The sequence below is a fragment of the Tinamus guttatus genome, unplaced genomic scaffold (assembly GCF_059628265.1).
Source record: "Tinamus guttatus ecotype Peru unplaced genomic scaffold, ASM5962826v1 Tinamus_guttatus_pri_ptg000240l, whole genome shotgun sequence".
Classification (NCBI taxonomy): domain Eukaryota; kingdom Metazoa; phylum Chordata; class Aves; order Tinamiformes; family Tinamidae; genus Tinamus; species Tinamus guttatus.
This window is the reverse complement of record NW_028288774.1, coordinates 5,688,415-5,704,987: the sequence shown is the minus strand read 5'-3', so window position 1 is coordinate 5,704,987 and position 16,573 is coordinate 5,688,415.

Sequence of the window (16,573 nt, the reverse complement as noted above, 5' to 3'; positions counted from 1 at the left end):
GGCCACTCGTCATTCTGCTGCAAGCACTGAGGTTTTTATTCTTCGTTTCGGCATCGCTGTGATACAGAGGTACAGACCCCTGAATAACGTAATGAAGCTACTGTTGCTGTGTGTACTTTTACCTTTTGTGGTCCATTGGAAACAGCCCAAGGATTCCCAGGGGTTTGTAAAACAGGCTTAAAAACTGTTAATCAAAACAAGTTGCTTCCTTTTCTGAAGGAGTCTGGCTGCAAGCCCCTCCAGTCACCAGAGTTGTTCCATTGGCCTGTGATGCTTCCTACAGACTAGATTAGTAGGTGGGCTGGATCTAATGACTTTTCCCCAAAAGGCTTCTGTGCTTTACTAGCACTTAGTACTGTTTGTTAAAAGTGAGTCCTTAAGTAACCCATGCGAAATTGCAGGAGTATGGAGAGTATAATGAGAAATGGGACTATCATATGTCACCCTTACATGCTTATAGTCCACAGTGCTGTATCACACTTGTGCGCATTTGTACTAACAGATATTCAGAAAGTTTGATGTGTTAAAACTTGCCATTGTATTTCTGTGTTGTGAGAAGTCAGCATTTGAAAGATGGGATGATTAGATTCAAAGCCCAACTCTGCAAATCCTCATGGTAGTTCCTGGAATTACGACTTGGCTTTGTCTAGAAAGTCAATAGAGATCTTGGGCTTCCTGTCCACCTACGGAAAATGAGGTGAACATCAGTAAAGGCAGCCCAACTGTTAAATTTAATTTAAATGATGTTCAAAGAAAAATTACTAACTGTAATCTAACAGTGACAGTTCAGAGATCTCATTGAGTACCTCTGTCAACATTCTTGGTTTAAAAAAGAATCAAAAGGGAAAGAAAATCCATCAGTAACAAGGCGTTGCATTCATAGGTAAAGTCCAAGTGAGTGAACACTGCAAAATATTCTAGTGCATGCAGTTCAGAGTCCACTCAGGTATTTTTCAGGACTACCATCCGCATCAGAAATTTGCTGAATGAATAACTCTGATTCTCTCCAGTGGTTTCTTGGCATGCCTGGGATGTGGCTTTAAAAGAGGAGTAGCTGGCAGGTTTGTTTCATTTTGTTTTTACCTTTACCAAAGCCTACTTCTCTTACAGAGATCAGAGTGTATGTCCGATCTTTGCAAGATAGTTATTTTTTGGAACTTCCTTTCTTAAGGTTCACAAAAACCTAAATGCGGGGGAAAAAAATAATAAAATAAAGAATGATTTGGACAGGGCTTTTACTTTTTATCTGCTGCATTTAAGTACTTGAAAATGTCTAACTAAATAGTTTGGAGAAATTTACTTGTAGGCTAAGATCCAAAATTCCTTAAAAAATGGCAGAAAGTGCAAGTTCGAGAAATATTTTAAGGTATCTTTGTCCATCGTTTTGCCCCAGGAGGAGGAAAAGAGAAATTGAGAAAACACCGCATGTGACAGATGTTGCTCAAGATGCCTAGCACATTAGTGAAAGATGCTCTGTAACCGTCATGCTGTGAGTAATGAAAGAATGTGAATGGGATGGAAGAGAACTACCCAGATTTACTGTAACCACATCTGTAGCCTCGCCAGTCTCACGTGGTGTAAAGAGGTCAGCAAACTTGTGCCAGTCCCTGGAGTATGACTCAACACATCTATGCAGTGCAAGGCAGCATCCTCTTAGAGAGCCCCAAGTTACCTCCAAGCGAGCTGGCACGTCTGTAGTAGATTACCACACAGGGATACTGGCTTCAGTGCCAGAAACAGTAAAGCTCTGTTACTGCCATACATAGTTAATTAGCTCGGGTATCACACCGAGCAAACACAGCTACATTGCTCCTGGTTCTGCAGCTAAGTTAATTGACACTGGCTTGGGGATCTTTGCCCCAATGTGCAGCGCAGACGTACCCAGGAATGTATTCCTATTGTTGATTGAATACTGTTTTTTCTCATAAATGCAGCAGGAGTATAATTGCAGGGTGGGAAAAGAAGGCCAATATACATTCACTTCACTTTGGAAACTAAATTAAACCTTTGACTTAACCCACTTCTATACCAGCTCCCTGCAGGCATTTCTGCAGGCTTCATTAGAGCCAACCTAGAGGCCATGGAAAAGGTCTTACAAAAGACTAGCCAGGAAGCTAGTCACAGACCCAGATCCTGCTGCCACAGAACACAATCTGCCTCTTGGCACCTCAGGCTTGCAGCTGCCAGGCACTCTCCTTATGTGGTCACTGGTGTTGGCTCGGAGGCTGGAGCAGATAGACGAGGAGGACGAAGGGGGAACACATTCATCACTGCCAGCAGTGAGTGGAGACAGTGCCAAGTCACTATGTAACCAGGCACATGTGCCAATTTGCTCGGTAATTGGATTGCTATTTGAAAAATTAAAGTGGTGTCTAGAAAATTCTACCCTTTGCATTTATGTATGAGGTTTTCAGTTGAATGGGCTGAACAGGAAGAATGTAGGTGATCAAACATAGGTGTTTAGGAAGGCAAATGTAACAAGCGATATGATTGCTTTCTAAAGCTTTACGCTAGCCTCAAAAGCGGTCAATCTGTGCCAAAGGGACAAAGAGCAAGATACAGTGCAATGAAAAGCTCCAACAGTATGGACAAGCTGTAACCCATTGCTTACTCAGGAAAATCCATGCAGGCTTGTTGCCTGAAAGTGATTTATATATAAGGAAAAAAATGTAATTGGGGGAAGGGCTTAATATACCTCCTCTAATTATGTTTCTTCTAAAAGAGGAAAACTATTGGCATTATTTGCTTTTCTACTTTTTCTGAGCCTTCAACTTTGTTGTTTCTCTGCGCCTATAAAATATATTGCGCTCAAATATGTTTGCTAAACAAATCCTTTGCATTCATATTAAATGTAAGTTATACTGGATTGTTCAGGTACACAGCGAATTTCCTATTCAGAAGCACGCCTGTGCCACAAAGTCATTTTTGTTCTCCCTGAAGCTGAACTCAAACCTTGCTTTTGGCTTCTGCAGAAGCCCAGTTATATCCCAAAGTATAGGTATCTAAATTGTCCTTCAGGCATTTCAGTCGTCTTTGCAGTTGAGCTCACTGGCCACCCTTTTTTGAGCATATGAATAAAATAGGTTATAATTTTGCCCCTAAGATAGTATTTGTAGTTTAAAATATGAGCTAGTTGCTAGTAGACATATAAAAACAGCACCTGTGTTCTTCATCACTTTTTAAGGGGAAACTCAAGCTGGAAGCTCTGCATTTAAAATAATATAAAGTAAAAATGTATAGACTCATACTGAAGAAGAACTATTTGGAACTTCTGTGAAATGTCTGGTTATTTCTCATGCGCTCAGTCCTGGCAGAATGAGGTTAACACATGTCAAAGGAAAAGCTTAGGAAAATCGGGTTACATTTCTGCCCCTAGATGGAGTATTCTGCACACTGGTATTTGATGTTTTTGGAGAATGGAGCTGTGTGTTAGAAGCCTTGAAATGCTTCTTGTTCTGAATTCCCTTTACAGTGTATCAAGTGCTGCCTGTTGGGGCTAGAGTAACTGGGTCCATGAGACCATTTAGAAGAGGCAAATGAAGATAGGATTTGTTTGTATAATTGATTGGGTACTATAAAGGGCATTGCAGTTTCTTAGTGTCTCTTGTTGGTTAGTAGTAGATATGCTTTAAAAAAGGCAAGGAACCTGTTCTTTTAAAAAGTGTCACTAATTACTATGAAACATCTGATATTTACAGCTTGCAGTGCTTAATGTTTCTGTGATATTCATGGTATTCCCTTTTCTTAGCACCCTGTGAATACCATGGTAACGTTAACTGCTTGTAAACCATTTTAATAGTGACGGCTGTAATATAGCGGTTGTGCGCAAACAGCATGCACGCTTGATTCAGAGGTGTCGCTAACATTTTGTTTTTGTCACAATCAGAATAAAATGTTGCCAGATTTCCAGGCCGGAGTCCTAAACTTGCTCCCAAGGAAGGAGCTGAAAGTAAGTTGTGCAGTTGGATAGCTTCTCTCCTGGATAATCTCTGGAGTTCCATGGATACATTCCTGCCTGGCACTCGCATGCTTGGTGAACCATGGCTCCAGAAAGCAGGGAGCCGCTCGGAAAGAGCACTTGCCTACAGGCACTGTATTTTATGGGGGTAGGAGGAGACAGGAAGCAGCGAAGATGGGGGAGTTAGAGGCTTGTTTTTGACAAACCTAGATCATTTTCTGTGTATCAATGAGAATTCAGCTGTGGCCTCTTAGCTCAGGTATATCCACTTGTGGGCTTCTGCTTTAGCCCACTGTAACAGGAGGGACCAGCTGCGATGTTTGTCCCTGGACTGGGATCTGAATTCCTGCAGAATCCGGGATTTTGTTTTGGACCCTTTTTAACATGATGTAAATGGCAGCAGCTTCCTAACAACTGTTCGTCAAGCTCAGAGCAGACCCTGGTGAGTTAGGAAATTGCACAAGATATCCCTTCTCAGGACTGAGGAAAACAAAAAAGCAACAAAAAAACCAAAACAAAACCCAAGCCATCTGACTAGAGTCCTGAGAAATGCTTTCCAGCTTTCAAAGAAAGAAAAGGTCTTAATTCAGATTTGCCGGAATTGTCTAATTAGCCCCTTTAATGCCATGCACCTTCTAGTCCGTGCCACCGGATTCGTCCTATAAATGAGATGATGGGCTAATTCATCTTGGCAGCAGCAAACAGACCTTGTGCTTGTCCTCCTCACAAACACCGGCCTGATTTTTTTTTTTTTTTTTTTTTTTTTTAAGGGAAGCGCTTTGCCGGAGCTGGGGCGCCCGCTCCCCGCGCGCTGCCGGCGCGGCCTGCCCTCCTCCTTCCCCGCGCCCGCCCCGGCCCGTCTCGCACACAGTGACATACCTCACACATTTGCCACTGCTAACAACAACCTGTCAACTCTTTCTTTGCACCGTGCTAGGCGCCCTTTGTCTCTGCAGCCCAGCAAGCCTTGCAGCTGTTGTGCGAGGCCTGCTCCGACAGCCTGTGATCAGTCAGCTGCAAAATCCTCCCTGAACAACTCGGTATTCACAGCTCTAATCGGGCCAGCGGACTGTTTCCTCCTCTCTCGCAGTAAATCTTTATCACTTGCGCTCTGCTCGTCAGCTAGTGGCGCCAGCTCTTTGGGCTGCGCTCTCCCTTTCCCATACTCTGCTGCGCCGTGTGCTCTGAATGCTAACGCCAGCCTTGTTTAGGCTCGCTGCTGCGGGCCACATGTGGGGAAGGGCCGAATTCCTGCTCCCTCCCTCCCCAGCTTTAAAGCCGCACGTACAGCGAGTTTCTATCTCTCCCAAGGCAAAGATACTCAGCGGCTCCCGCTGCCCATTTCATATTTTACCCATATAAGTGAATGTCAAGATATCTATCTCGTTTCTGCCCGGCAGGCTGTTCTGCTTCTGTTTCTGAGCTGTCTTTGGTAGGAAGATGAGGGTGAGCTGCCCAGCCTAGGGAAGCTGGTAATGGCAAGGGAAACCCTGGGGAAACTGGCACAAACTTTAATTTGATCGCATGCCCAGGGCTATTAACCTTCCTCCTAATGGTTCCCCCATGGACGGAAACACATTTCCCTCCATCCTGTCCCTGATTTGATGCCATCTCAGTCGTTTAAAAGATTTACGTCAAAGATGTTGCATTGTGAAGCAGATTTTTAGAAGAAAGGATCAAAGTTTACTTTCTGAACATCCTAGCTGAGTTGAGGAGAGTCCCTGGAGTTTTCAGATGAGGTTTCTGACAATCTGGAATTGCTGAGGATCTGTGTTTGGGGGGCTGAAAGTACAACTCTCTCTGAGCCTGTTGCCACTTCTGCAACAGCATCCAAACTGCAGCAACCTTTGTCAAAACAGTGAGGGTTTTATTTTCCTGTGTGCTGCGCTTCGGCCTGCAATTGTAGATGATGGAGAGTGTAATTAAAACACCATTAAATAGCATGTTTTTTTTTCCTTTTGCAGAGAGATTCAACTTATGTTTAAAAAGAGTTTGCTTGGGATTACTTTTAGAAATAAATTATTCAAGACAGCAAGGGTTATTTCAGTTTGTGAGGAAATTGAGAAGCTCTTCACTGAACACTGGGTTGAAGATTGGGAGTCTGAGCCTTGTCTCTGAAGCTAAGTCCATCTTTGACAGTGGAAAATCTACTTCTCTTCCTACATCAGCTCCCCCTACTTTTTAATTATATTTTGGTCGTTCCAGGTGTTGTGTGTGTTGCAGGTCTATGTAAAGATTAACCAAGTATAGAAATACTCCATTGAGAGCAAAACATGAACTGACTTAATGTTGCTGCTGTTAATTTTGAGGCAACTGTAAAGCAGATGTTAGTTGGAAAATCTGGATTTCAGTACCATCTACTTGGGCTTTCTATCCCTTAGTTCTTCATCAGTAAAGCGGAAAATGTATTTGCTTGGTCAAGGATAAATTCATACATGTAAAAAACATTGATATATTTTGTGTTAGTGCTAAGGCTGTGCTCCAGAGAGGGGGTTTAACACGCAGTCAATTTGCTGTGCAGAGGAGCAATGCAATTAGACCATATCATGCAGGTATGTCCAGTACTATGTAAGCAATGTGTGGCACTGCTTATTTGCGGAGCTCTAAACTTGAGTTTGACAGCTTTGGGAATATACCTGTCTCCTGCGTATTTAGAGCAGTCTGCAATCATGCTCATTTTCTGGCCCTCCTGGTAGTGTTTTGTTGGCTTGCCCTTTTTAAAAGCTCCCACACACGATTCCAGATGGGAGGTGTTTTGCTGCTGGGTAACCTGACCTACAGACACACTTTAGGCTTGATTTAAGAAAATAGCTCTGATTTTGCTGGTATTTGCCATGGAAGCATTCTTTTGCCTCAGCGTGTTCTCCAGTGAAACTGAATGAACCCAAACAAGGTTTGAATCTTGGCCCTTTTCTGTAGCTTGCCTGCAAGGGTGGCAGCAGCAGCGTGACGTTGGATAACAGTGTCATACAAGTCGGCTGGTCACACTGTCGGGAAAGCTTCGTTGCTGAAACTGTTGTTCTTGGTGCAACATAAGAAAATGCCATGTACATCTCTTAACTGTTTCCTATTCCCCAATTTACTTCCTCATGCTACCACTCTTTATTCCTTCCTTCTTGCCCCAGGTTTTACCTGTTCTCTTGCAGTGTGTCTTTTTTTTTTTTTTTTTTTCATAGCTGTTTCCAAGCTTCCAGGTGCTACTGTAGGACTAATGTAGTGCCTGAATTCTACAGTTTGGGTCTCATGACTCTTGGTACCTGTGATGAAACGTTACCTCTTATCCAGTGGATCACTGATGCCTTCTCTGTGTCTGTAAGGTGCTTTTAGCTGTCCTGTGGGCCTTGGTGGAACTGCTCTGCCTACACTTTGATCGCTGTGTCCTTAGAGGGGAGGAACTGGTTGTGTTCACTGAGCCCTGCCAGCTAAAGTTGTAACAACGCAATTTGCACTATTTTTTTCCTCTAAACTGTCTTTTACCAGACAAAGTGATTTTGTGATGTGAATTTTTTCCATTTCCTAAAATTATGGTGTTTAAGTATATTTTGGGAAAAAAAAATCTATCTGGCATCCTGTGCACAAAAAGAAGTTGATAATAGAGTTCATCCAGAATTCAGTGTCCTTTAAGGAATCAATATTTTGTACAACTTGTTTTGCTTTCAGAAAGCTATAGCTAAGGGTTTACACATAACTTGGTGCAGGTATGGTACTTGGTTGCTTTGGTACCAGGTTACTTTGGTATGAGTTTATTGTTGTGTTATTCAGTGTAGTCTCTTAAAATACTTGAAGTTATGACAGAAAACTTTCTATCTGCTCTGTTACTGAGAACTTTGTACTTCGGTGGAAAGCTCCTTGTACAAGGTAACTATTCGTAAAGGGCATATTACTTGACGTATCTTATCTTGGCTCTGTGTTTTGAAATGATAACTTCAGCGTATCTTTCAGTTCTACCCGGGTGTGTATTAAAGGATTTCCTAAATATTTTTTCTCTATGTTAGAAGATGACATGATTGTGGCTGTAGGATGAACAAATGAGGAAAAGGTAAAAACAGCTTAATCACTTTCTGTTCCCAATTCCAAGGGGGTTTGATATGCCTTTCCTAACATAAATGCATATCTGGATGCGTATACAGGAGTGACATACTTTATTGCTGCTCTTTTTTGTTTCTAAGGCACAATATCACCACTTTTCTAGCTCTTCCTCTATCTGCCTTACAGAACAAACAAACAAACCCACTCAGACCCTGTGAGCCTTCTATTTGATTTGCCCCTACCCCAAGTTACTGATAATGTACTTGCATGCTAATTCCATCTTTAGAGTTTTGGTCTAGGAATTTCCTCATCTGATTTGTCACAGACTTTCCAGAAAATTTCTATCTTGGCATAAAGTTTGCACATGTGAAAGTTCAAAACAATTGGTTGAGCTTTTTGTCAGAATGCTTCCTCATTTAGCAAATTGGGCTCATAATAAAAGTCTAGTCTGACTATGACAGACTAATTTCTTTGTAATTATTAGGTAATGCTAATATATAATAAGTCTCAGAAAGACAAAAAATGAGTAAAGGGATTTTAGACTGCTTTAAAATTAATTCTTGTTTTTCATTGGCCTAATCAAGGGAGAATATTTGGTATTAACTCGTTTGATTTTGTGAGGCATTTCTCATGTGCAAACTTCCTGTGCATCTTGAACAAAAACATATAAAGGATGAACAAAGAATGAGAGGAAAAATTATAATTGGATCCATGTGACTGCCTCTTTTCTAGACATTTTTTTCCTCACTTAAGAAGCTGACAGGGAATGTAGGCCATGCAGTGTTTGTGAAAGCTGATGGAATATCTTTCGCCCTCAGGGGATTTCTTTAATCAATGTTTCTTTATACGATTAGGTCATCTCTTCTTTTTTTATTTATTTCTTTCTGAAGAATCCTTGTTTTGTACATTTTCATGCATCCTGACATTTATTCTCAGAATTATGGCCTGATCACTTCCTCTCTTCCCCTCAAAATTTCTGCTGTTTTATCTATTTTAAGTGCCTAAGCACAAAGATAACTCCATCATAATTGTCCCATTTTCTCCAGCAGTTCTCCCTGCCCAGTGAAAAATGAAAGGTCTCATGGTCTTACAGATTTTCTTTATGCTTATTTTGGCCTATTTGCAACCCAAATACATCACCATGCTATAAGACGGCTCTCTAAGGCTCTTGGATCAATTAAAGGTAGCCTTATTCATTGCCAGTACAAACCTTTGCCTATTAACTCTTTGAAAGGGCATTTGTCATCAGAAAAAGCTGTGAATGCCGTCTGGGTTCATTGATTAAAAAAAGGTATTGTTTTAAGGCTGCTGAATATCTTAATTAGTTGTAATCAGAGGGTAGCTTGTGTCTGTAAAGTGATACAGTTACCTTTCACCTACTTGCTTTATTTTGAGTATTTTTAAAAGAAAAAAAAAAGCTTAAATATTTAATTACAGCATGCTGTTTTTAGGGTTGCAGAAAAGCGTGTTTGCTGATGAAACTAAATTATTTATGGCATTATTTTGTAAAGCCAGACATTTAATGTTTTAACCCTGAATATGCCTCATCGGCCTATGAGCAGCCATGAGAGGGTAAGTGGACTGATGCTGCTCTTTGCTAGTTAACATCTTCCCTCCTCCACTCCAAAATCCAACATCTGTATTCTAGAAACATAGAAACCCACCCCAATTCTGTAGGCATTCACACATGTGCTTAGCTTGAGCACATGAATAGTTCTATTAAGACAGCGCGTATATACAACTGTTGCCAGATCAAGGTAGAATGGAGGGATTTTGTTGTTGGGTGTTTTTCTATTTGTTTGTTTTTTTTTCTGTTTTTTTCCAACAAATATCGTCTCCAACTAAGAAGTTATTTGTGAATTTGTACCAACACTGGCAAGTTGTTTTGGCTGGAAAAAACTCTCTTCTGCTCTCCCTTGAACCAAAATATTTCTTTAAGTGGTTAATAATACAAATCTGTTTGTTTCTTTTGAAAACTAAAAGCAACACTTTCCCTTTAGTTTTATGAAAATATTTGGTTGCACCATGTTGCTTTTTCTTGGTTTATGTTGTGGAGAAAACAAAATAGTTTTTCCTCTAAAACCCTCAAATCAAATGGCTATTTATGTGCCTCTAATGGAAGTATTGGAGTATAAACAGGTCCCTTTCAGGGACATGTCCTGAGGATGAGAAAAAGAACTTGCAGAATTTGGCCCATACCTGGAGATGCATTTTCAGAGAATAAGCTTTAAAAATGTATGGTTTTTTCTTCCCTACTTGTACAAATATTTCTTTATAGGGAGGAAAATACACATAACAGTTTGGTATAAGTTGTATTTTTTAACACTTGAATAGGATAGGTCCTGCAGTCATAATAGAGAGCTGCATTTAATTTGTTTCCTTATGAAAAAGGAAAGAGGTACAAGTGGTGGCTTTTGAACAAACCCCCTTTTCTGTGATTAAAAAGAAAATCTTAATAAAATATCTAATGCTCTAACCACATATGTCAAATAGCTTGTGTCATGACAGTTTGGTCATCTGGAGAGCTGGGCAACGCCCTGCCTGGGAGCTCCCAAAGCCCTGGATCCGTAGGGCTCACGCTTATCTCAAGGCTCACCTGATGGATCTCCTTATGGGAAGGCCCTGCGAGCACCCACGGGAGTCTCAAGGTACTAATGCAGAGTTCTGTAAGGACTCACAGTATTGCATCGTTGGCTTATCTTTCAGTGAATACATGTTTGTTAGATAATAAATGGTTTGAGGTTAAAATATAATTGTGATTTTATTTCAACAGCAAAGATAATGTATGCAATTCTCTAGCAAGATGGTTTTGCTAACCATGTCCGGATTCCTGGATGCTGCTGGAGTACTTACTGTGAGTCCTTCATCTCTCTTTTTTTTTTACTTTTTGGTTTTTTTTCATGACTCCAAATGCTTTGAAAGGCTAGTTTTGTTTTCAGCTGATTGAATAGATAAGAGTTTACTATCACCTCCATTTTGTAGATGGGGAAAAGGATTATGATTTTAAAAAATCCTAATTCAAGGAACTGCTGAAAAATAAGGACATCTGTTAAGTGTTTCTGTGATTTTGGCATAAAAAAATCTGAAAAGTCTCTCTGGGAACCTTTCACATGCAAAAATAGAATATAGATTTGAGTTGCAGACAGTACTTCAGCCATAGTAGTCTATGCTGCAATATGTCGATATATGAATTCTTCTTTTAAACTTCATAATGATCTTATAGGAAAGAATTTTCTTTTTAATAGTTAACTCAGTGATTTATACTCTATAATATCAAGGTTCATTTTGGTGGGTAAACCAATGCAATTTTAACCTTTTTCTTCAGCTTAGTACATTTTCATAGATGTGTGTGGCACCCTTTCTTTGGGCAGGTGCCTTGGAAATAAATTAGCAGAAACATGCATATTTATTTCTTCTATAACTGTTATGTGCATATGTTCTTATATAACTGTAGTGTGTGTGTTGCTCCATATAATGTTTTAGGTGTCTGTACAAGTATAAGGTGATTTATGAAGTGTGACTCATTTTTCCTTCTTCCCACTGTTCCAGTGGAAGAGCTGAGACTGCGATGAGAAAAACTAGTACACGTTATTAAGAATTCCGATAAAGTAGGCTGAATAAATTTGTTTTCTTTGTGAGCCTTAATCCTGTGTTGTATTGGCTTCTTGGACATGGCTAATTTATTTGGAATTCCATTCTGTTCCCGACAGCATTCCTGATTAGCAGTTTGATCACCCGGAGCAAAGTTACATACCAGCTTTCAACTCTTGTAATCTAGCAGTGTAATTTTTTCAAATAGACTCTTTTCTTTCCATCTTTGCCCCAGCTCTCCTCCTTTTTGTGTGCAAAGAGACTTTAAAAATAAGCAGAATAGAAGAAGAAGAAGAAGAAGGAAAAAAAAAAAAAAGGTTCAAAACAAATAATATAGTTTGCTGAATCCCCTACTTGAGCCTGCCCACAAAGCCTCTGATGTAAAGTCCCAATTGGAATATGGAAACTTCCAAAATCAGTGAGATCAGTCTACGCTTATTGTAAGTTTCGTGTTCTGTAACTATCAAAAATAAGATTTTTAGGAAAATGAATGATTAAGGAAAGCCAAAGTATAAAGTCTAGGCCATGCAATCTTGTTCTTTTTTCATTTATGTGATAACAAATTGTCAGACTTGTCACTATTATTCACGTGGTCTTAGTTTAGCTTTTTCTTTTTTAAAAAAGCATGTATTAAGGACTTTTCTGAATGCAACCATATTTTTCATCATCTATCAAACTATCTTCAAAGCTTTCAAGCCCCCATTAATTTATGAGTTAAGCTCCTTAGAAAGTATTTCAGATAATGTAATTTCACTTTTAAATAGAAAAACAATGTTAGGAGCTGTGCCAGTGCAGCATGTGAAATATTAACCATCCATCGCTAATAGAAGATAGCAATTTTGTGGGTAGCATGATATCATATTCAAGTTTGCATGATCTGTAGCTTGCCAGGGCAGTTTTTGCCTATAGTGGTTTTTAGAATCATTGCATACATATTCAGTAGTTAAGTCTGTCACATACTAGACCTTGTATGGAAGTCACAGTTGTGACATGATTTGTTCCTATGAGTGCTGGCTTATGCTGTTAAAATAAATGCTGAATGGCAAACCTAGTTTTAATGGTGAATAAAAATCAGATTTTGACCTGTTTGCTTTTTTGGTAGGGAGCAGGAGGAACATTTTTGGAGTTTAGCTAGAGGAAATACAGCATGTAGCAGCCCCTTTCACAAGCGCTTGCTCTGCCAACGACATAGTTACAGAAGAGAGGGATCTGGGTTTTCCATCTCCTGATGTTTCCTAAGGTTCCAGTCTGGTTTTAGGCACAGTGAGAAGAAAGTAGGGTTTCAAAGTTGGGAGAGACCCAGAAGTAGCCCAAAGATACATGGCAACAGCACTTATCAAGATACTCAAAATTTGTTTTTATGTATGACTACCTTGACTGTCTAATGTTTTGAAGAAGTTGATTTGTCAGTTTTCTTTTGGTCATAGAACTTACTTAGAAAAACAGCTCCTAACAAATATTTCCTACAAGCTTGTACGTGTCTTGTCAAAATTCTGGTTTTGACAAACTGGCATTTCAGTTGAAATACTTTTTTTTTTTTTTTTTTTTTTTTTTAAAAAAAAAAAAAGGAGAGGTGGAAAGTTTTCTACTAATGAAATAAAATTTTATTATTGTTTTAATATTTACTATATAACTAACTTTTTTAATATTTGTTTTTGTTTGTGTGTGTGTTTTTTTTTTTTTTTTTTTTGATCCAGCTTGACAGTGAGGGCTTGAGGATGGGCTCAGGCACTTCTGATTTTACAGACACTCAAGTTACTCTTGAGACAATAAATATAGCTCAAGTTTGTGTCATTTTTTCATGGTTATGGTTTATTGCAGGTGACTTGTCCTGGTGGGATGTGTACATTTGCTGGGGACTTTCCAATGGAAAACCAGTGGGGCAGGGCTTTGTACTTTTCTTAGACTCAATCTAACGCTGAACAATCTTGATAGTGTGTATGATCAAGTAATTTGAAGCAGGAATTGACTTTAAAAGACAAAAAATGACATTCAAGGCTTGGTGTGATTTAGGTGCTGTTTTGTTTTCCGTGTGATAGAGAGTGCTTGTTCAGGAAGATTTACAAATGTAACTGGACCAAGGTGCCTTTTCAACTCAGATAACTAGCAGGCAGGTGATTCTGAGAAATAAGTGCTGGTCCTGCTTCTCCCCCTCCTCTCCTTTCCCTCTCTTTCCTTTATACAATGAACTGGAAACTTCTTGTTAGCCATGCTGCCTCCTTCAGCTCTTTGCCATTTTGCTTTGTAGGTATCCTGACTCCTGGAATCGTGACAAATATAGTAAGTCAAATAACCTACTTCCTAATTCTACTTTATTTGTATTTTGAGATGTCTTGCAAATTGGTGATTATAGCAGATATGTGATCTTTGTATTGCCTTCCTATTGCTAGTAATTTTGCTGGATATTTTTAAATAATTTTAGGAAGATAATGATATTTTAGGAAGTGGTATTTAGATCAGCCTTATATTTTGGACTTGAAAATTAGACATGAAATCTTTTGCTTTATATTTTAAATATCAGCAAGAATAATATGTAATCTGTTTGCTAAGTGTGCACTGATTATCTGGGCAATTAATTTCCTGATGATATTTTAAAAGGAAAATATTACTTCAGAATAAATACTGAATTTGTCTGTTAAGAATACTATTCTATCATGTTTTTATTTCATAAAGAGATAATCAGTTGAAAAATGATTTTAACAAAATAAGCTCTAAACAGAAAGAGGATGTTTTTATAGGTGATAGTGTGCCCTATTTGAAAAGGTAAGTCATCAAAAATGGTGCTAGTCATTAGGAACATATGTTGCTTAGATATGTTTAGGATTAATAGTGATTAATATGTAGATTTTAAGTAGTGTTTTTTCTTGCGGAGTCTCAAAATACTTTACAAGAGTGGGAAGAGCTCTCCATGTTAAACTCTTGTGTTCTGCAACTTACCTTCAGAATGATTTCATCTGGCAGGTAGAATCTCCTTGCTTATGTTATTTGCTTACTTTCTTTGCACAAGTAAATCTGTGCTAAAAACTAGGTGGAAAATGCCCTCCTCCGCAGCTGAGATGCAGTGTTCCTCGGTGTGGGTGACCGCGGTGCGCAGGAGGAGCGCCGCTCGCCGGAGGGGGCGGCAGGGGCGGCAGCCTGCCCCGCAGGGAGCCCCGCGCCAGGCGCTGTCCCCCCGCACACGGACACCTCTGGGGCTGGCACGGGTGCTGGCACTGTGCGCCTGTGGAGGGAGCGCCCTGCAGTGAGGGCAGCGTGTCCTTCCTAGGACGCCCCATGCAACTCCTGGCCTCGCAGCCACCAGCAAGTGGAACCGGGCCTCGTGGCCAAGGTGCAGGATGTGCTGTGTTCGCAGCAGCCCCGACGGCTACTGCGGAGCTCAGTAAAATCCCACTGTTTGTTTTCAGCAAGTCTGTTAGAGTATGGGCAGCAGGGTTGCCCTGACAGAAGGGGAAGGGTTGCCTCAAAGAGGTTTTTAGGTATGGCCAACAGACATCTCCAGAGGTTCAGGAACATGTTTTTCTGAGTAAAGGCAGGTATGGTTGCTTCAACCATGTGTTACTTATTTGCAGTCACAAAGTGCAACAGTTGTCCAAGCAAGAAAGTAATATAGAGCCCCTTAATAAACTAGGTTTGTAGTGGCTGTATTGATAGAGCTCCTGAACAATTTGTCCAACCGCTTCTGCTCTCAGATGAGAGGAAAATTTCCTTCTCATCTGTGTGGGTGTGGATCTTTTAAAGAACAGGTTAGAGAAACAGCTGTCAGGAATGACAGTTGATCTTGCTTTAGGGCAAGCTGAGAGACCTTTTGCATCCTTTTCGGCTGTTCTTTCTATAACTGGAGGTGGCCTTAGTAAAATATATATATATATTTATGTATTTTTCTGTTTATATATCTATATGAATGCATGTATATGTTTGTTCTTTCCAGCCTCCTGCCTTTTTCAGCAAAATCTAAACTAGCTGAAGGAGTAGTCCCTTTAAATGCAGTGTCTTTTGAAGTCTGTAGGTATAAAAAGACAGTCATTGTTCGGTGCACCTCCACAAAGAATCATCCTTAATCCCAATTGTGTATATTCATCCCTTGGTTGAGCTTTCCCATGCAGAGGAATTTGAGTTGATTCACATTCCTTCATAAATTCACATAGGGTAATACATCAGACTTTCTTTCCTTTTAAGCAATCTGATCAGTTTTCATACTTTCTAGCTCCATTAAAAATCTCTATAGTGGTTAAGAGCACCCGATAGTGTGAACAAACTTCTGAAGCCTTTTGGAGTATTTGCTTTGCCATGCCATTAAATTGTTTACAGAGCCTGGAGCTTTGCTCCCAATATATAGTCAATACAATTTCGGGAATAGAGGGAGACTTCTTTTTCCTCGTATTATAAATGTGTTTGTGTTGTGCTAAAAAGACAATGTGTTGAATCTTGTAAGATTACCCCAGTCGGAACCATTTTGACTATAAAATGCTTCTGGAAGAGAGTTTTGAGACTCAGAATTTTGATACGTGGTTTGGTATAATGCAGTCTTAAAAAATCAGGGGAACAGTTCTGACACTGTGCTATTACTTGGACTTTGCCCAAGTCATTTCTCTTACTGCTGCCCCTTCTTGTTTTTTGCCTTCACAGCTCTGCTTGCCCGGTTCCAATAGCTCAAAGTACGGCTTAAATGTATGTATAAGTTCCTTTAAGTGCTCCCTGCCTGAACTGGGTCCTAGAGCTTGCCACTGTTCCAGGGAATATCAGCTAGGACATCAAGGAATTACTGTACCTATTCCCTGATTTTAAAGGAAAAGTAATGCAAATTTCACAGAGATTTCAGGTTCTGAATCAGACTTTAACCTCTCTGTTACATGGAAAATAGTTTCTGGGGAAAGGAGATTGCTAGTTGAGTCTGGTTCAAAAAGATCTTAGCAGTTCCAGTAATTACTCATTTCATCAATCCATCTAAATTTAAAGTGAGTTAAACCAAGTTCTTTCCTATAATGTCTCCTTCAA